The sequence below is a fragment of the Scyliorhinus torazame genome, chromosome 14, assembly GCF_047496885.1.
Source record: "Scyliorhinus torazame isolate Kashiwa2021f chromosome 14, sScyTor2.1, whole genome shotgun sequence".
Taxonomy (NCBI): Eukaryota; Metazoa; Chordata; class Chondrichthyes; order Carcharhiniformes; family Scyliorhinidae; genus Scyliorhinus; species Scyliorhinus torazame.
The window spans coordinates 21,626,515-21,647,503 of record NC_092720.1 but is presented as its reverse complement, the minus strand read 5'-3'; the positions used below and the strand labels follow the sequence as shown (position 1 = coordinate 21,647,503).

Below are 20,989 nucleotides of genomic sequence, written 5' to 3'. Positions count from 1 at the left end.
GTGTACCCGAACAGGCGCCGGAATGTGGTGACTAGGGGATTTTGACAGTAACTTCATTGCCATGTTAATGTAATCCTACTTGTGACAATAATAAAGGTAATTATTATTATCAAGGGATATGGGGGGGGGGGGGGGGGGGGGATGGCGGGATGGGGTACTGAACTTGACGATCAGTTATGATCATAATGAATGGCAGAGGCAGCTCGAAGGGCCGAATGGCCTCCTCCTGCTTTTAATTTCTCTGTTTCGATGTTTTATCGAAAGCCCTCCAGTAACTTGTGTGAATACATGTTGAAATTCATCTTATATCAAGCCTGGGAGAAACTATGTAAAAGACGTGTGACATCTTTTATTCAGCTATTCAGCTCCAAACAAAAAGCCGCTTTCTGGGAGAAGTGGCCAATCTGTTCCTTTGCTGCCGCAACTGTGTCGAAGTTGGAAGGCAGGTGCCACTTGCTCTGAATCCCAACGCGTCGGAGGGGGTTTAGGAGCTGGTTTAGCTCAGTGGGCTAGACAGCTGGTTTATAATGCAGAACAAGGTCAGAAGTGGGTTGAATTCCCATACCAGCTTACCCAAACAAGCGCCAAAATATGGCTACTAGGTGCTTTTCACAGTAACTTCATTGAAGTCTACTTGTGACAATGAGCGGTTATTATTATTGGGAGTGGGGGGGGGGGGGTGAATAAAATAGAAGAATTGCAAAGTTTGCAGATGCATTTCCAATATTAAAAAAAGTGCACAGAAAGCGAGAATTCAATTCTGGAATTGGAAAAGGAAATCGGTTTGAAAGAAATGTACAGATGGCTGTTAAAATTAGACCGGAGCGAAGAAGTGAAACCGATCAGCTCGGGGCTCACGTCAATTTCGCAAGCAGCGAGCCCGTAGGGAGTGCAACTCGATACAGGAGCTTGTGAAAGAAAAGTGGGAGAGTTTCGAGTGCCACGCCTTTGCAATGACGCTCTCCCGGGTGGGGGAGAGAAAGCGGGGAGGTAGCAGTGCTTGACATGTGAATAATGCGCTGTGTTTTCTTAAACTGGCGTGAGATCTGTGGGCAGCCGAGCCGGACTTTCAATGGGAGAGATTAAAAGTCACAAAAGGAAGAGGAGGAAAAGAAGAACCCATTTGACCGTGTCTTTCTCCGGTTGCACAGCCCTATAAAGTGCCAGCACTGAGCCGGAGCTCCTGTCTGAAAAGGTCTGAGATGTGCGGTAGGAAAGTTTAAAGTTTGTTTGTCAACAGGCAGTTCAGTGCACTTTTGGCACTGTGACCAGCACCCGGGACAGTACCTCCATTCGCCCCCCCCCCCCCTCCTATTTATTTCCTATTTATTTAATGTTGCGTGCAATAAAATCCATTTATTTCCTTGGGGCTTTGGAACCGAGAACTTGCCTCGGACAAGGACTCTCTTGGCTGTGGCCAGGGATGGTGCAACAGACGCGTGTGTTAAATTGACACTGTGATAGTGAGGGAGGGAGAGGACGCGTGTAGTCGGACTGCTTGGAGGTCAGCGGTGGGCAGGAGGCATGCAGATCTTCCTCGACCTGGCCTGAATCCGAAGACCGAAATGCTCAGACTGAATGGAGGCTTCAGATGAGTGCAAAATAAGCAGCAACTGTTCCTGCTGGCGGGTGGGTCGGTGACCAGAGATGACAGCTGATTGGAAAAAGAAACCGAGCTGTGCTTGTTTTTTCTCTCTCTCTCACAGGCACACAGACAAACACAGTCAAATCAATGTTCTGCCTGGGGGGGCTAGTAAAAGCAGGTTGAAAGGTAATGTTCAATTGGACACATGTTGAAAACAATGCACGGTTATTGGGGGGGAACTGGGGGACTGGGGCAAATGGGAACACTTGCAAAATCAGCCTAATCTGGAAAACGTGTATGTGAGAATGGTGGGGGTGGGGGGGTTGTCACAGTCTCAGGGTGAGGGAGTCGACCATTTAGGACTGAGATAGCACGGTGATTGGCACTGTCGCTTCACAGCGCCAGGGTCCCAGGTTCGATTCCCGGCTTGTGTCACTGTCTGCGGAGTTCTCCCCATGTCTCCGTGGATTTCCTCCGGGTGCTCTGGTTTCCCCCCACAAGTCCCGAAAGATGTACTGTTAAGTTGAACTGGACATTCTGAATTCTCCTTCAGTGTACTCGAACAGGCGCCGGGAATGTGGCGTCTACGGGCTTTTCACAGTAACTTCATTGCAGTGTTAATGTAATCCTGGGTTGCCATTGCTCAGTTGTTCAAGATAGAGGTAGATAGACTTTGGGTTCTAGGGGATTGAAAAGATGTCGGGATGCTCCGTGAATGTGTGGCTCAAATAGGGCTGCCATGATCGTGTTGAATGGAGGAGGAGACCCGAAGAGTTAAATTTCTATTTATTACGATGTTCTTATTATGGGCTGAATGTCCCCCTTCTCTGCTGTATGATTCTCTGACATACTGGGCGGAACAACTTTCTGAGGGTTCATTAGCAATCCTTCATTGATCCGCGAGGATGCTCAGTTAACAAGCTTGCTGCTGCGGGTGGTGTGTCTCATGGGCCAATGGACCTTTATTCATTTCCGTTTGTGTGGTCAGCAGACGACCGTCATCCTACATTTCCCCTCGGCAGCCGGGTATCCCAGTGTGGTTTCCGTGGTTTCTCACATCCCGTGACACCTTCTTTCAAATGTTTCCATTATCGCTTTTCGTTAAGGAACACCACTGTGTGGAATTTCAGGCTGTCGCTCAGACGCATGGAATGAGAAGCAGGATAATGGAGCCTTGTGCATGAAATGACTCAAATTGCAGGGTTAGGGCTGTCATTACAAGGCACAACTTTGGTCCCTGGACGTCTGTTCCTATTTAGGATATGCCCCAAATGGTTGACTTGTAATTAGAATTCATTCAAATGCAGTCTAATTGTGGGTGTGGGTGAATACCACTGTGCAAATTGCAGCAGATGAAGAAGAGTAAAGGAATTTGACTAGTATAATTGTGACTTCAGGATATGATGGCTGTTGTGAAGCAAATTCACGAATGAGCCCTGACCTCCAAGTCGATCACTCCATCATATCCAAGAGTACACAGTATTTCGGAAAGATAGGGTGAAAGGAAAAGAAGGTGGCGTAGACCTGCTGGTGAGGAAAGGGATCAGTGCTGGAATGAGAAATGACTGGAGATCAAGATGTCGAATCTGTCTGGGTAGAAATAAGAAATAACAAAGAGAAGAAGTCCTTGGTAGGGGTAATCTATCGGTCCCCAAACAGCAGTTCCACAGTGGGGCACAGTATAAACCAGGAAATACTGGGGGCTTGGAAGACAGGTAGGGCAATAATAATGGGTGATTTTAATATGCACATAGACTGGACGAATCAAATTGGAAGCATAGCCTGGAGGCAGAGTTCATTGAATGCATTAGAGATTATTTCCTGGAACAGTATGTTGGGGAACCAGCCAGGGAGGAGACTACTCTCGATTTGGTATTGCGTAATGAGGAGGGATTAATTAATGATCCCATAGTTAAGGAGCCACTAGGGAGTAGTGACCATAGTATGACAGAATTCAAGATTCAGTTTGGGGGCGAGAAAGTGCAGTCCCACAATAGTGTTCTGGAATTAAAGGAAACATAGGTTTGAGGACAGATTTGGCCTGTGTAGACTGGGCAGGAAGGCGAAAAGGTAGGACAGCTGATGAGCAGTGGCAGTTGTTTAAGGAGGTACACAATTCCTCGCAACTAAAATACATCCCCGTGAGGAAGAAAGATTGGAAGAGGGGTAAAAAACATCAATGGCTAAACGAGGTCAAGGACATAAGAAGGAAAAACTAAGTTATATCATATCGCAAAGGCCAGTGGCCGGCTGGAAGATTGGGAAACTTTCAAACATAAACAAAGGGATATTTAAAAAGTAATAAAAAGAGCGAAAGTTATGAAAAAAAACTAGAACAGAATATCAAAAACTATAGCAAAAGCTTCTACAGGTACATAAAAAGGAAGAGAGTTGCTAAGGTGAATGTTGATTCTTGGAAGATGAAATTGGTGAGTTAATAGTGGGGAACACAGAAATGGCAGAGATACTAAATCAATAGTTTGCCTCAGTACCAGCCTCCCTGAACAGGCGGCGGCGGAATGTGGCGACTAGGGGCTTTTCACAGTAACTTCATTTGAAGTCTACTTGTGACAATAAGCGATTTTCATTTCATTTCATTTTATTTTCATGGTGGAGGACACTGGTACCATTTCTATTGGAATGGACAATTCAGAGTAATAGAAAGGGTGGAACGGAACAACCAGCATCAATAGGGAAACAATACTCAACAAACCCTTGGGATTGGGGACAGACAAGTCCCCAGGGCCTGATGGTCTACATCCTAGGATGTTAAAGGAAGTGGCAGCAGAGCTAGTGGACCCACTGGTTATAATATTCCAAAATTCCATAGACAAGGGAATGGTTCCAGTGGATTGGAAAAATCCTAATTCGAAAAGGGAGGGAGGCAGAATGTGGGAAATTACCGACCAGTTAGTTGTTAGAATCAATTATCAAGGACGTAATATCAGGACATTTGGAAAGCCAAAACGCTATCCATCAGAGTCAGCATGGTTTCATGAAGGGCAAATCATGTTTGACTAATTTGCTTGAGTTCTTCGAAGATGTAACAAGCAAAGTTGATAATGGGGATCCTGTAGACATAGAATTTACAGTGCAGAAGGAGGCCATTCGGCCCATCGAGTCTGCACCGGCTCTTGGAAAGAGCACCCTACCCAAGGTCCACACTTCCACCCTATCCCCTGTAGATGTAATATATCTGGACTTCCGGAAGGTGTTTGCTAAGGTGCCGCACAGAAGGTTAATTCACAAGGTGTGATTACCTGGGATTCGGGGTAATTTATTATCTTGGATAGAAGACTGTTTAACGGACAGGAGACAGCGAGTGGGGATAAATTAGTCTTTTTCTGGGTGGCAAGATATAACTAGTGGGATGCCACAAGGTTCGGTCCTTGGGGCCCCAGCTATTTATAATCTATATTAATGACTTGGATACAGGGATCGAAGGTTCTCTAGCCAACTTCGCAGATGACACAAAAATAGGTGGGTCAGTAAGTTGCAATGAGGAAATTAGAACCTTACAAATGGATATAGCTAGGTTAGGAGAATGGGCCAAAATGTGGCAGATGGAGTTTAACGTGGATAAGTGTGAGGTCATGCATTTGTGGTCAAAAAAATGGAAAGGCAACGTATTATCTAAATGGGAAAAGACATTGGGGTGTTCTGATGCAGAGGAATCTGGGTGACCTTGTGCATGAGTCACAGAAAACGAGCATGCAATTGTAGCAGATAATAAGGAAAGTAAATAGAATGTTGGCATTGGTAGCAAAAGGAATTGAGTATAAAGGTAAGGAAGAGTTGTTGCAACTATACAATGAATGAAATGAAATGAAAATCACTTATTGTCACAAGTAGGCTTCAAATGAAGTTACTGTGAAAAGCCCCTAGTCGCCACATTCCAGTGCCTGTTCGGGGAGGCTGGTACAGGAATTGAACCGTGTTGCTGGCCTGCCTTGGTCTGCTTTCAAAGCCAGCGATTTAGCCCTGTGCTAAACAGCCCCAGGCATTGCTAAGACCGAACCTGGAGTTTTGTGCACAGTTTTGGTCCCCTTTTTTGAGGAAAGTTATAGTGTCATTGGAGGCAGTTCAGAGGAGGTTCACTGCATTGATTCCAGAGATGAGGGGTTTGTCGTATGAGGAGAGATTGAACAGTTTACAAAGAACAATATACCACAGGAACAGGCCCTTCGGCCCTCCAAGCCTGCGCTGACTATGGTACCTGCTGAAACTAAAACTATATGCACTTACGGAATCCATATCATTCCATTCCCACCCTATTCATATATTTGTCTAGATGCCCCTTACATGGCGCTATCGTACCTGCTCCCACCACCTCCCCAAGTAGCGCGTTCCAAATATTCACCACCCTCTGTGTAAAAAATGAAAACCTGCCTTGCAATCTGTTCTAAACTTTTCCTCTGCACTTTAAACCTATATCCCCTAGGACTTGACTCTCCTGCCCTAGGAAAGAGCATCTGACTATCCACTCTGTTCATGCCACTCATAATCTTGTAGGCCTCTATCAGGGCACCTCTCAACCTCTGTCGTTCCAGTGAGAACAGACCGAGTTTATCTAACCTCTCCTCATAGCTAATGCCCTCCATACCAAGCAACATCCTAGTAAACCACTTCTGCACTCTCTCCAAAGCATCCACATCCTTCTGATAGTGTGGCGACCAGAATTGTACACAATATTCCAAATGAGGCCTGACTTAAGTTCCTGTACAGCTGCAACATGACTTGCCAATTTTTATATTCAGTGCCCTGACCGATGAAGGCCAGTGTGCTGTATGCCTTCTTGACCACCTTATCCACATGCGTTGCCACTTTCAGTGATCTGTGGACATGCATGCCTAGATCTCTCTGCCTGTCAATACGTGCAAGAGTTCTACTTCTAACTGTGTAATTCCTACATGCATTGGACCTTCCAAAGTGCATTACCTCAAATTTGTCCGGATTAAACTCCATCTGCCATTTCTCCGCCCAAGACTCCAACCAGTTTATATCTTGCTGGATCCTCTGACAGTCCTCTTCGCTATCCGCAACTCCACCATTTTTTTGTTTCATCTGCGAACTTACTAATCAGACCAGCTACATTTTCTTCCAAATCATTTTCTACACTATGAACATCCAATGTCCCAGAACTAATCCCTGTGGAACGCCGCTAGTCACAGCCTTCCATTCAGAAAAGCACCCTTCTACTGCTACCCTCTGTCTTCTGTGCCCAAGCCAGTTCTGTATCCAACTTGCCAGCTCTCCTCTGATCCCATGTGACTTCACCTTTTGTACCAGTCTACCATGAGGTCCCTTGTCAAAGGACCTATGCTCTCTGGAGTTTAGAAGAATGAGGGAGATCTAATTGAAATATACAAGATGCTAAAAGGTCTGGACAAAGTAGGAGTGGAGCTGATGCTTCCTCCTGTGGGGCATTCTAAAACGAGAGGTCATAATCTTAGAATAAGAGGTAGCAAATTTAAAACAGATTTGAGGAAAAACTACTTCTCCCAAAGTGTTGTGAATCTGTGGAAATCGCTACCTCAGAGTGCAGTGGATGCAGGGACAGCGAATAAATTTAAGGAGGAGTGTAAATTGGTAATGGGTTGAAGGGTTATGGAGAACAGGCAGGACGATGGAGTTGCGGCCAGGATGGGATCAGGAAATGAGCTTGTTGTGTGCATTGAAATTGGGCGGTACGATATGGGCAACACAGAGACGTGGCTTCAAGGGAATCAGGGCTGGTATCTAAATATACAAGGATATATGTCCTATCGAAAGGACAGGCAGATGGGCAAAGGGGTTGCATTGTTTGTAAGGAATTAAGTTAAATCGATAGCAAGGAGCGATATAGAATCAGAAGGCATAGAACCTCTGTGGATAGAGGAATCGCAAAGGTAAAAAGACCCTGATAGGAGTGATGTACAGGCCCCCTAGCAGTAGTCAGGATGTGGGACAGAAAATAAATCAGGAGATAGAGAAAGCATGTAAAAAAGGCAATATCACAATAATCATGGGGGACTTCAATATGCACGTGGACTGGGAAAATCAGGTTGATAGCGGATCCCAAGAAAAGGAATTTGTGGAATGTTTAAGAGATGGTTTTTTGGAGCAGCTTGTGACACATCCCATTAGGGAACAGGCAGTTTTAGATTTGGTGATGAGTAATAAGGCAATCTTGATTCGGGATCTTAAGGTGAAGGAACCCTTAGGGAGCAGTGACCACAATATGATAGAATTTACCCTGCAGTTTGAGAGGGAGACGCTGGAGTCAGATGTAACGGTATTACAATTAAATAAGGGTAACTACAAAGACATGAGGGAGGAGGTGGCCAGAGTTGATTGGAAAAGGAGCCTAGCAGGGAAGACAATGGAATAGCAATGGCAGGAGTTTTTGTGGGTTATTCGGGAGGCACAACAGAAATTCATCCCAAGGAGGAGGAAACATGCTAAGGGTAGGACAAGGCATCCATGGTTGACGAGGGAAGTCAAGGACAGCATAAAAGCAAAAGAAAAAGCATACAAAGTGGCGAGAATTAGTAGGAAGCCAGAGGATTGGGAAGCCTTTAAAAGCGAGCAGAGGACAACTAAAAAAGTAATAAGGGGAGAGAAGATAAAATATGAGTGCAAGCTAGTTAGCAATATAAAAGAAGATAGGAAGAGTTTCTTTCAATGTATAAAAGGTAAGAGAGAGGCAAAAATAGACATTGGACCAATGGAGAAGTAATAATAGGAAACAAAGAAATGGCAGACGAACTGAATAATTATTTTTCATCAGTCTTCACGGTGGAGGACACCAGTGGGATGCCAGAGCTCCAGGAGAACCAGGGGACAGAGGTGAGTGCAGTGGTCATCACTAAGAAGAAGGTTGTGGGGAAACTGAAAGGTATGAAGGTGGATAAGTCACCTGGACCGGATGGACTACACCCCAGGGTCCGAAAGAGATAGCTGAGGAGATTGTGGAGGCATTGGTGGCGATCTTTCAAGAATCACTGGAGGCAGGAAGGGTCCCAGAGGACTGGAAAGTGGCTAATGTAATACCACTGTTTAAGAAGGGAGGGAGGCAAAAGATAGGAAATTATAAGCTGGTTAGCCTGACTTTGCTCATTGATAAGATTTTAGAGTACGTTATTAAAGATGAGATCGAGGAGTACTTAGAAGTGCATGATAAAATAGGACTGAGTCAGCACGGCTTTGTCAAAGGGAGGTCATGTCTGACAAATCTGTTCGAGTTCTTTGAGGAGGTAACAAGGAAGTTAGACAAAGGAGAACCAGTTGACGTGATTTATTTAGATTTCCAGACAAGGTGCCACACAGGAGATTGTTAAATAAGTTAAGAGCCCACGGTGTTAAGGGTAAGATCCTGACACGGATAGAGGATTGGCTGGCTGGCAGAAGGCAGAGAGTGGGGACAAAAGAGGTCTTTCTAGGATGACAGCCGGTGACTAGTGGTGTGCCTCAGGGGTCTGTGCTGGGACCACAACGTTTTGCATTGTACATTAATGATCTGGAAGAAGGAACTGAAGGCACTGTTACTAAGTTTGCAGAAGATACGAAGATCTGTAGAGGGACAGGTAGTATTGAGGAAGCAAGGGGACTGCAGAAGGATTTGGACAAGCTAGGAGAGTGGGCAATGAAGTGGCAACTGAAATATAATGTGGAAAAGTGTGAGTTTATGCACTTTGGAAGGAGGAATTTAGGCATAGACTGTTTTCTAAATGGGGAAATGCTTAGGAAATCAGATGCACAAAGGGACTTGGGAGTCCTTGTTCATGATTCTCTTAAGATTAATGTGCAGGTTCAGTCGGCAGTTAAGAAGGCAAATGCAATGTTACCATTCATGTCAAGAGGGTTCGAATATGGGCAGCATGGTGGCACAGTGGTTAGCATTGCTGCCTCACGGCGCCGAGATCCCAGGTTCGATCCCGGCTCTGGGTCACTGTCCGTGTGGAGTTTGCAGATTCTCCCCGTGTTTGCGTGGGTTTCGCCCCCACAACCCAAAGATGTGCAGGCTAGGTGGATTGGCCACGCTAAATTGCCCCTCAATTGGAAAAGATGAATTGAACACTCTAAATTTATTTTTTAAATGAAAAAAAAGAGGGCTAGAATAAAGACCAGGGATGTACTTCTGAGGCTGTATAAGGCTCTGGTCAGACCCCATTTGGAGTATTGTGAGCAGTTTTGGGCTCCGTATCTAAGGAAGGATGTGCTGGCCTTGGAAAGGGTCCAGAGGAGGTTCACAAGAATGATCCCTGGAACGAATAGCTTATCGTATGAGGAACGGTTGAGGACTCTGGGTCTGTACTCATTGGAGTTTAGAAGGATGAAGGGGGATCTTATTAATACGTACAGGATACTGCGAGGCCTGTATAGAGTGGACGCGAAGAGAATGTTTCCACTTGTCGGAAAAACTAGAACCAGAGGACATCATCTCAAACTAAAGGCACGTTCCTTAAAACAGAGATGAGGAGGAATTTCTTCAGCCAGAGGGTGGTGAATCTGTGGAACACTTTGCCGCAGAAGGCTGTGGAGGCCAAATCACTGAGTGTCTTTGAGACAGAGATAGATAGGTTCTTGATTAATAAGGGGATCGGGGTTTATGGGGAGAAGGCAGGAGAATGGAGATGAGGAAAATATCAGCCATGATTGAATGGCAGAGCAGACTCGATGGGCCGAGTGGCCTAATTCTGCTCCTAAATCTTATGAACTTATGTGACCAATGCCTGAGGCTGACGTAGACCATTTGCAGACATCCTATTTGACCTTGAGCTGAGTTTCTGAATCTGTTCCCGTCTGTAATGTCACTTTTCTCTGACCCTGCTTCAACTCATCGGCTCCATAAGCTAGCCAGCACTTACACCCCCCTAAACTCATTCAAAACTCTGCCCTCCCGTACTCAAATTCACACAAAGAACCCGTTCACCGCCCTCCAGTGTGCTCACTTACTAACCTTGGGTCTTGATCTGTCAATGGATTGACTTTTAAGTTCTGATCGTTGCTTTCAACTCCTTCCACAGCATTGTCTCCGCCTCACTCTGTGACCTGGGGCGGCCCTACAACCATCTGAGATCTCCAACGTGGCGTCTTGCACGTTCCTGACTTTTAATTGCAATTACCTTCCGCTATCTCTGCTGTACACTCCGGAAGTCCCCCTTTAAAGCTCTCTACCCCTTTTTCTCTCGCTATTAAAACATACCTGCCTGACAAGTCCTCATACCTGCTATAAATCTGCTCAGTACAAAGTCTTACAACACCAGGTTAAAGTCCAACAGGTTTGTTTCGATGTCACTAGCTTTCGGAGCGCTGCTCCTTCCTCAGGTGAATCCATATCATAAATCTGCTGACATGGACATGATGGGCTGATGGCCTTCTTCTGTGCTGTAAAGTGTCTTTGGTGGCATTGTGCCACATTTTGTCTTTCGGGGACAGGCAGTCTCCTCATTCCAGTAAGCAATAATGTTTGTGCTTCAAGTTCTCCCTCCAGCAGATATTGCGCTTTTACCATTCCGATGCTTTTATAGAATTTAAGGAATCTCAAGAATTCGTTGACTCAGGTGGAATCCATGTCACTCTGCGTGTTTGACGCGTAGTTGACCGTATTGTAAGAGAGCCTAATTCTACCCCCGCTGAACAGCATCCAATCCCCCACCATCCAAACAAAGGCAAGTTAACTTTCATTACAATGCGATTGGGATAAAACAGAAAAGGTGTCTTAAAATTGTATAGGGCAGTGGTGGGCAACCTAAGGACCCGGGGGTCACATGCGGCCTATCTGGATTCTGAGTGGGGCCCACAAAACATTTTGTTGACCGTTGCCCATGTGCAGGGTTGCCGCATTCCGCTGATTTGCATCCGTGTCGTTATTTTTCTTACCGGTATGACTGAAATGATTCAGGGCAGCACGGTGGCGCAGTGGTTAGCACTGCTGCCTCACGTCACTGAGGACCCCGGTCACTGTCCGTGTGGAGTTTGCACAGTCTCCCCGTGTCTGCGTGGGTCTCACTCCCACAACCCAAAGATGTGCAGGGTAGGTGTATTGGCCGCGCTAAGTTGCCCTTTAATTGGGAAAAAAAGAATTGGGTATTCTAAATCTAAAACTCTAAAACATTTATTTTACTTTTACAGGTTCTATTAATATATAAACGATTGAGCATTTTCTATAACACGTTATGAAAAATTTGGCATGAATTGATTCTTACTCATGGCGTGATGGTCAGTGAACAAGCCGCCATTTCAGTCTTGCGGCCCACTGAGATGAAGCAGGGCCTCTCATGCGGCCCACTCACCGGCTTAGGTTGCCCATCGCTGGTATAGGGTATTCCTGAGAGCACACCTGAAGTACTGTGCACAGTTTTGATCTCCTTAGCTGCCTCAATGAATATGGACCGAAGATTCACGAGGCGGGATCCCATGATGAAGGGACTGTTCATAAAGAGAGGTTAATGTAAACTAAGCATATATCTCCCCAAGTTTAAATAATTGAGGAGTAATTTCAATGAGACATATAAAATTCTTACGTTTCTGACAGGACAGATGCTGGAATGATATTTGCCGTACTGAGGAGTCTAGAACTAGGTTTCAGGATAAGGGGTTAGCAGAGTCATAGAGTCATACAATACAGAAGAGGCCCTCGGCCCATCGAGCCTGCACCAACAAAACCACTAAATCTACACAAATCCCACTTTCCAGCACTTGCCCTTAGCCTTGAATATTATGGCATTTCAAGTGCTCATCCACATACTTTTTAAAGGTTGTGAGGTTTCCTGCCTCTACTCCCCTCCCAAGCAATGTATTCCCACCACCCTCTGGATGAAAAAAAAATTTTTTCAAATCCCCTCTAAACCCCTGTCCCTCAACTTAAAGTTATGCCCCCTTGTTATTGATCCTTCAACTAAGGGGAACAGCTGCTTTCTATCCAGCCTGTCCATACTCCTCACAATCTTACACACTACAATCAGGTCCCTCCTCAGCCTACTCTGCTCTTAAGAAAACAACCTGAGCTTATCCAGCCTCTCTTCATGGCTCAAATGCTTCATCCCAGGCAACATCCTGCTGAAACTTCTCTGCACCCACTCCAGTGCAATCACATCCTTCCTGTGGTGAGGCAACCAGAACTGCACACAGTGCCCCAGTTGTTCACGATTCTCTTAAGGTTAATGTGCAGGTTCAGTCGGCAGAAAGGAAGCCAAATGCAATGTTAGCATTCATGTCAAGAGGGCTAGAATAATACAGCCGTGGCACCACGGCTGGCTCTGATGTTCAGAAGGGAGGGTCAAAGCGCAGAAGAGTAATAGTAATAGGGGACTCTATAGTCAGGGGCACAGATAGGCACTTCTGTGGACGTGAAAGAGACTCCAGGATGGTATGTTGCCTCCCTGGTGCCAGGGTCCAGGATGTCTCCGAACGGGTAGAGGGAATCCTGAAGGGGGAGGGCAAACAGGCAGAGGTCGTTGTACATATTGGTACTAACGACATAGGCAGGAAGGGGCTTGAGGTCCTGCAGCAGGAGTTCAGGGAGCTAGGCAGAAAGTTAAAAGACAGGACCTTGAGGGTTGTAATCTCGGGATTACTCCCTGTGCCACGTGCCAGTGAGGCTAGAAATAGGAAGATAGAGCAGATAAACACGTGGCTAAACAGCTGGTGTAGGAGGGAGGGTTTCCATTATCTGGACCACTGGGAGCTCTTCCGGGGCAGGTGTGACCTGTATAAGAAGGACGGGTTGCATCTAAACCGGAGAGGCATAAATATCCTGGCCGCGAGGTTTGCTAGTGTCACACGGGAGGGTTTAAACTAGTATGGCAGGGGGGTGGGCACGGGAGCAATAGGTCAGAAGGTGAGAGCATTGAGGGAGAACTAGGGAATAGGGACAGTGTGGCTCTGAGGCAGAGCAGACGGGGAGAAGTTGCTGAACACAGCGGGTCTGGTGGCCTGAAGTGCATATGTTTTAATGCAAGGAGCATTACGGGTAAGGCAGATGAACTTAGAGCTTGGATTACTACTTGGAACTATGATGTTGTTGCCATTACAGAGACCTGGTTAAGGGAAGGGCAGGATTGGCAGCTAAACGTTCCAGGATTTAGATGTTTCAGGCGGGATAGAGGGGGATGTAAAAGGGGAGGTGGAGTTGTGCTACTTGTTCGGGAAAATATCACAGTTATACTGCGAGAGGACACCTCAGAGGGCAGTGAGGCTATATGGGTAGAGATCAGGAATAAGAAGGGTGCAGTCACAATGTTGGGGGTATACTACAGGCCTCCCAACAGCCAGTGGGAGATAGAGGAGCAGATAGGTAGACAGATTTTGGAAAAGAGTAAAAACAACAGGGTTGTGGTGATGGGAGACTTCAACTTCCCCAATATTGACTGGGACTCACTTAGTGCCAGGGTCTTAGACGGGGCGGAGTTTGTAAGGAGCATCCAGGAGGGCTTCTTAAAACAATATGTAAACAGTCCAACTAGGGAAGGGACGGTACTGGACCTGGTATTGGGGAATGAGCCCGGCCAGGTGGTAGATGTTTCAGTAGGGGAGCATTTTGGTAACAGTGACCACAATTCAGTAAGTTTTAAAGTACTGGTGGACAAGGATAAGAGTGGTCCGAGGATGAATGTGCTAAATTGGGGGAAGGCTAATTATAACAATATTAGGCGGGAACTGAAGAACATAGATTGGGGGCGGATGTTTGAGGGCAAATCAATATCTGACATGTGGGAGGCTTTCAAGTGTCAGTTGAAAGGAATACAGGACCGGCATGTTCCTGTGAGGAAGAAAGATAAATACGGCAATTTTTGGGAACCTTGGATGACGAGTGATATTGTAGGCCTCGTCAAAAAGAAAAAGGAGGCATTTGTCAGGGCTAAGAGGCTGGGAACAGACGAAGCCTGTGTGGCATATAAAGAAAGTAGGAAGGAACTTAAGGAAGGAGTCAGGAGGGCTAGAAGGGGTCACGAAAAGTCATTAGCAAATAGGGTTAAGGAAAATCCCAAGGCTTTTTACACGTACATAAAAAGCAAGAGGGTAGCCAGGGAAAGGGTTGGCCCACTGAAGGATAGGCAAGGGAATCTATGTGTGGAGCCAGAGGAAATGGGCGAGGTACTAAATGAATACTTTGCATCAGTATTCACCAAAGAGAAGGAATTGGTAGATGTTGAGTCTGGAGAAGGGGGTGTAGATAGCCTGGGTCACATTGTGATCCAAAAAGACGAGGTGTTGGGTGTCTTAAAAAATATTAAGGTAGATAAGTCCCCAGGGCCTGATGGGATCTACCCCAGAATACTGAAGGAGGCTGGAGAGGAAATTGCTGAGGCCTTGACAGAAATCTTTGGATCCTCGCTGTCTTCAGGGGATGTCCCGGAGGACTGGAGAATAGACAATGTTGTTCCTCTGTTTAAGAAGGGTAGCAAGGATAATCCCGGGAACTACAGGCCGGTGAGCCTTACTTCAGTGGTAGGGAAATTACTGGAGAGAATTCTTAGAGACAGGATCTACTCCCATTTGGAAGCAAATGGACGTATTAGTGAGAGGCAGCACGGTTTTGTGAAGGGGAGGTCGTGTCTCACTAACTTGATAGAGTTTTTCGAGGAGGTCACTAAGATGATTGATGCAGGTAGGGCAGTAGATGTTGTCTATATGGACTTCAGTAAGGCCTTTGACAAGGTCCCTCATGGTAGACACGTACAAAAGGTGAAGTCACACGGGATCAGGGGTGAACTGGCAAGGTGGATACAGAACTGGCTAGGCCATAGAAGGCAGAGGGTAGCAATGGAGGGATGCTTTTCTAATTGGAGGTCTGTGACCAGTGGTGTTCCACAGGGATCAGTGCTGGGACCTTTGTAGTATATATAAATGATTTGGAGGAAAATGTAACTGGTCTGATTAGTAAGTTTGCAGATGACACAAAGGTTGGTGGAATTGCGGATAGCGATGAGGACTGTCTGAGGATACAGCAGGATTTAGATTGTCTGGAGTCTTGGGCAGAGAGATGGCAGATGGAGTTTAATCCGGACAAATGTGAGGTAATGCATTTTGGAAGGTCTAATGCAGGTAGGGAATATACAGTGAATGGTAGAACCCGCAAGAGTATTGAAAGTCAAAGAGATCTAGGAGTACAGGTCCACAGGTCATTGAAAGGGGCAACACAGGTGGAGAAGGTAGTCAAGAAGGCATACGGCATGCTTGCCTTCATTGGCCGGGGCATTGAGTATAAGAATTGGCAAGTCATGTTGCAGCTGTATAGAACCTTAGTTAGGCCACACTTGGAGTATAGTGTTCAATTCTGGTCGCCACACTACCAGAAGGATGTGGAGGCTTTAGAGAGGGTGCAGAAGAGATTTACCAGAATGTTGCCTGGTATGGAGGGCATAAGCTATGAGGAGCGATTGAATAAACTCGGTTTGTTCTCACTGGAACGAAGGAGGTTGAGGGGCGACCTGATAGAGGTATACAAAATTATGAGGGGCATAGACAGAGTGGATAGTCAGAGGCTTTTCCCCAGGGTAGAGGGGTCAATTACTAGGGGGCATAGGTTTAAGGTGAGAGGGGCAAGGTTTAGAGTAGATGTACGAGGCAAGTTTTTTACGCAGAGGGTAGTGGGTACCTGGAACTCGCTACCGGAGGAGGTAGTGGAAGCAGGGACGATAGGGACATTTAAGGGGCATCTTGACAAATATATGAATAGGATGGGAATAGAAGGATACGGACCCAGGAAGTGTAGAAGATTGTAGTTTAGTCGGGCAGTATGGTCGGCACGGGCTTGGAGGGCCGAAGGGCCTGTTCCTGTGCTGTACATTTCTTTGTTCTTTGTTCTTTGTTCTAAGACCAGGGATGTACTTCTGAGGCTATATAAGGCTCTGGTCAGACCTCATTTGGAGCATTGTGAGCAGTTTTGGGCCCCGTATCTAAGGAAGGATGTGCTGGCCTTGGAAAGGGTCCAGCAGAGATTCACAAGAATGATCCCTGGAATGAAGAACTTGGCCTATGAGGAACAGTTGAGGACTCTGGGTCTGTACTCGTTGGAGTTTAGAAGGATGAGGGGTGATCTTATTGAAACTTACAGGATACTGCGAGGCCTGGATAGAGTGGACGTGGAGAGGATGTTTCCACTTTTGGGAAAAACTAGAACCAGAGGACACCATCTCAGACTAAAGGGACGATCCTTTAAAACAGAGATGAGGAGGAATTTCTTCAGCCAGAGGGTGGTGAATCTGTGGAACTCTTTGTCGCAGAAGGCCGTGGAGGCCAAATCATTGAGTGTCTTTAAGACAGAGATAGATAGGTTCTTGATCAATAAGGGGATCAGGGGTTTTGGGGAGAAGGCAGGAGAATGGGGGTGAGAAAATATCAGCCATGATTGAATGGCGGAGCAGACTTGACGGGCCGAGTGGCCTAATTCTGCTCCTATGTCTTATGGTCTTATGGTGACCGAACAAAAGTTTTGTACAGCTCCAACATAACCTCCCTGCTCTTATAATCTATGCCACGACTGATGGAGGCATGTGTCCTGTCTGCCTTGTTAACTACCCCAGTCACCTGTCCTGCTGCCTTCAGGGATCTGTGGACAAGCACCCAAGATCCCTCTGTTCCTCTGAGCTTCCGATTGTCCTGCCATTTATTGAGTCCTCCCTTGTCATGTTACTCCTTCCAAAGTGCATCACCTCAAACTTTTCAGGGTTAAATTCCATCTGCCAATGATCTGCCCATCTGACCAATGAGTTTTTTCTTTCTGCAACCTGAGACCTTCTTCCTCATTATTAACAACCCTGCCAATCTTCGTGTTCTCCACAAACTTACTTATCATCCCCTCCCACATTCTCATAGGAACATAGGAATTAGGAGCAGAAGTCGGCAATTCAGCCCCTCGAGCCTGTTCCGCCATTCAATCAGATCATGGCTGATCTCTTCCTGGTCCCAAATCCACCTCCCGATATCCCGTTAACCCATGTTTCAAAATCAGAAATATGTCTATCTCCCTCTTGAAACCATTCAATGATTTCAGATTCCGTCCACTACGGGGCAGCGAGTTCCACAAATTCACTACCCTCTGCAAGATGTAGTTCCTCCTCATCTCAGTTCTTAATCTACCGCCTCTCAACCTATATCTGTGACCTCTCGTTCTAGATTGCCGTACAAGAGAGAACATTTAGTCTATGTTTACTTTATCAATCGCTTTTAGTATCTTATATGCCTCGATCAGATCCCCTCTCATCCTTCTAAACTCCAGCGAGTATAAGCTCAAGCTCTTGAATCTCTCCTCATCCTTCAAATCTTTCATCCCCGGAATCAATCTGGTGAATCTCCTCTGAACTGCCTCCAATGCCTCCACATCTTTCCTCAAATAAGGAAACCAAAACTGGACACAATACTCCAGATGTGGTCTCACCAACACCCTATACAATTGCAACAACACTTCTCAACTTTTATACTCCAGTCTTTTTGGAATTAACACTAATATTCCAGTTGCCTTTATAATTACATGCCGTACCTGCACACTGACTTTCTGCGATTCATGAACAAAGACACCCATATCCCTCTGCCCAGACATAGAACATTAGTGCAGAAGGAGGCCATTCAGCCCATAGTGGAACTCGCTGCCCCATAGTGGACGGAATCTGAAATCATTGAATGGTTTCAAGAGGGAGATAGATATATTTCTGATTTTGAAACATGGGTTAACGGGATATCGGGAGGTGGATTTGAGGCCAGAAGAGATCAGCACCGAACCACTTAAGTCCTCATTTCCACCCTATCCCAATAACCCCTCCTAAACATTTTGGTCGCGAAGGGCAATGTATCATGGCCAATCCACCTAACCTGCATGGAGGAAACCCACGCAGACACGGGGAGAACATACAGACTCTGCACAGACAGTGACCCTGCGGGGAATCGAACCTGGGACCCTGACGCTGTGAAGCCACAGTGCTATCCACTTGTGCTACCGTGTTGCCCTTTTGAATCAGACGCATTTTGAATCTGCTTTACATTTAGATAATAATTTACCTTCTATTTTTTCAGCAAAAATGGATAATCTCACATTTATCCACACTTAGCCTGACATCGGTGGTGGGCAAAATGCTGGAGTCAATTATTAAGGATGAAATAACTGAGCATTTGGAAAGTGGGGACAGGATCAGTCCAAGTCAACATGGATTTACTAAAGGGAAATCATAAGACCATAAGACTTAGAAGCAGAATTAGGCCACTCGGTCCATTGCGTCTGCTCCGCCATTCAATCATGGCTGATATCATGCTTGACAAATCTTCTGGAATTTTTTGAGGATGTTACCATTAGAGTGGACAAGGGTGAACTAGTGGATGGTGTGTTTCTGGACTTTTGACAAGGTCCCACACAAGAAATTAGTGAGCAAAATTAAAGCTCATGGTTTTGGGGGTAATGTATTGATGTGGATAGAGAACTGGTTGACAGCCAAAAAGCGGAGGGTGGGAATAAACGGGTCCTTTTCAGAGTGGCAGTCAGTGACTAGTGGGGTACCGCAAGGTTCAGTGCTGGGACCCCAGCTGTTCACAATGGTCATTAATGATTTGGATGAATGAATTACATGCAATATTTCCAAATTTGCAGACAACACTGGATGACAGTGTGTGCTGTAAGGAGAATGCAAAGAGGCTGCAGGGTAACTTGGAAAGGCTGGCTGGGTGGGCAAATACTTGGCAAATGCAATATAAAATGGGTAAATATGAGGTTATCCACTTTGGTGAAAAAAACAGGAAGGCAGATTATTTTCTGAATAGTGGCAGTTTAGGAAAAGGGGAAGTGCAACGAGACCTGGGTGTCATGGTGGACCAGTCGCTGAAGGTTGGGATGCAGGTACAGCAGGTGGTGAGGAAAGCTGATGGCATGCTGGCCTTCATAGCGAGAGGATTTGAGTACAGGAGTAGGGATGTGTTGCTGCAGTTATACAGGGCATTGGTGAGGCCACACCTTGAGTATTGTGTGCAGTTTTGGTCTCCTAGTTTGAGGAAGAACATTCTTGCTATTGAGGGTGTCCAGCGAAGGTTCACCAGACTAATTCCCGGGATGGCAGGACTGACATATGAAGAAAGATTGGGTGGACTGGGCTTGTACTCACTGGAGTTTAGAAGAATGAGAGGGGATCTCATAGAAACATATAAAATCCGAATAGGACTGAACAGGCTAGATGCGGGAAGCATGTTCCCGATATTGGGGACGTCCAGAACTAGGGGTCACAGCCTCAGAATAAGGGGTAAGCCATTCAGGACTGAGATGAGGAAGAACCTCCTCTCTCAAATAGCTGTGAACTTGTGGAATTCTCTCCCACAGAAAGCTGTTGGGGCCAGTTCATTGGATATATTCAAGCGGCAGCTGGACATGGCCCTTGTGGCTAAAGGGATCAAGGGGTATGGAGATATTGAATGGTGGTGCAGGCTCGAAGTGCCGAATGGCCTACTCCTGCACCCATTTTCTATGTTTACATTAAACTCCATCTGCTAAATTTTGGCCCAATCTCCTAGCCTATCTATATTCACCTGTAACATCCTTATTTCCTCTTCACTGCCTGCTTTCCCACCTAGTTTAGCATCATACACAACCTTTGCTATGTTAGGGTTAGGGTCCCCGCTTGAAGATCATTTATACAGATTGTGAACAGTTGTGGACCGAGGACTGATGCCTGCGGGACCCCACTAGTTACAGTTCACCAGTTAGAGAAGGACCCATTTATCCTGACCGTCTGCTTTCTGTCAGTCAACCAATCCTCAACCTAATCTGATACTCTACCCCCAATCCCCTGGGATCTCACCTTAAATCATAGAATCATAGAATTCCTACAGTGCAGCACAAGGTCCATCAGTTCTGCACCGACCCTTCGAAAGACCACCCTACCCAGGCCCAATACCCTGCCCTATTCATGCAACCGCACCCTAAGGGGAACTCTACAATGGCCAAACTACCAAACCTGTACATCTTTTGACTGTGGGAGGAAACCAGAGCACACGGAGGAAACCCACGCAGACACGGGGAGAATGTCGAACCCAGGTCCTTAGCGGCGTGAGGCAGCAGTGCTAACCACTGTGCCGCCATGCCACCCAGCGGGGTGACTCTTGATCTCCTGGCCAGGGCCGAGGAGCCAATTAAAAAGAGCAGAGGCCACCAGGCCAGGCAGAGCTGAGAGAGCTGTGCTGGGCAGCAAACAGACTGGCCAGAGAGGGTGCGAGAGAGCAGAGGCCAGGCCAGATAACCAGCAGCAGCCATGCAGCCAGCCAAGAGCACAAGGTCGTAGAGGCTCGAGGCCTGACCACCCGAACGAGAGCCGAGAGGTGAGCAAAGCAGCAGTCAGGAAGTGCGAAGAAGGCGAGGCAAGTGCTGGCATTGTGTCTTGGGGAGCAGTGGCCAATAGGAGCGGGGCGACTCGGCAAGAGGCCTGCTGGGCAGCAGGGCTG

The 20,989-nt window shown here is 46.4% G+C and overlaps 1 protein-coding gene across 3 annotated transcripts in view; it reads left to right on the top strand.

Annotated features, from left to right (window-relative positions):
* Nucleotides 1–937: 937 nt before the first annotated feature.
* Nucleotides 938–20,989, top strand: part of LOC140389571 (P2Y purinoceptor 1-like) — a 50,322-nt gene continuing 30,270 nt past the window's right edge. Inside the window, exons 1-2 of one of the 3 annotated variants that reach the window (XM_072473804.1) lie at nt 938–1,195; nt 1,707–1,771. The gene's annotated coding sequence lies outside the window, so the exon portion shown is untranslated. Of the gene's footprint in view, nt 1,210–1,706; nt 1,772–20,989 lie in introns of all 3 variants that reach the window. The other 2 variants (XM_072473803.1, XM_072473802.1) reach the window with 2 other exon arrangements.